General features: G+C 36.0%; 1 protein-coding gene across 1 annotated transcript in view; it reads left to right on the plus strand.

The window, feature by feature from the left end:
- The window catches only part of LOC119592567, a gene marked incomplete in the record, with an annotated part of 22,150 nt that overhangs the window by 8,043 nt on the left and 13,419 nt on the right, over window positions 1–688 (plus strand).

Below are 688 nucleotides of genomic sequence, written 5' to 3' on the forward strand. Positions count from 1 at the left end.
TATAAGTGGAATGAGAACACGTTTATATCGTGGCAGTGTTCCATTTCCTCATTAATTCATCTTCTTAAAACGTGCAGCAGTTTTGCTTGGGGAGGAATATTAACAGATAAGATTAGAAAGCAAACTTCCCCGTCCGCCGAGAGCTTTTAAGCATAAGCACGACAAGTCATACCAGGAGCTCGAAGTCAGATGGGATACGCCAAAATTCCTCATAAATTTCGAGCCCGGACTTTTCTAAGAGTGGACTACGGGCCCTAAAAATGTCAGCGTTTTGGGTCCCTTGAGTGGATGGTTAGTTTGTGTGTTTTTGTTGATGATATGATTATTATGTCCATTGTAAATTTAATGAAATTACTATTTTCTCTTCTGTAAACAGGTGGAAAAGAATGATAAAGTAACCAACCAGTGTAAGTGATGCAAAAGTTAGATTCATTGCTTGTACGTACATGCAAAAATCAATAGATTAGTAGACTTATAAATAAGAAAATAAAAATCCACCAGAATGGTTTGAACATATTGGGGAAAATTATGCACAAAGGTGTATTTCACTTATTGGTTATGGAATCTGACGTCATTTCAGCTAATGAACAGAATATGATAATAAAAAAACAGCAACAGTGTGGCACTGAATAATATCTCTGGTATGTTGTATAAGCGAAGGCAATAGCCACATTTTCTATCATAAATC

Source organism: Penaeus monodon, chromosome 30 (genome assembly GCF_015228065.2).
Source record: "Penaeus monodon isolate SGIC_2016 chromosome 30, NSTDA_Pmon_1, whole genome shotgun sequence".
Taxonomy (NCBI): domain Eukaryota; kingdom Metazoa; phylum Arthropoda; class Malacostraca; order Decapoda; family Penaeidae; genus Penaeus; species Penaeus monodon.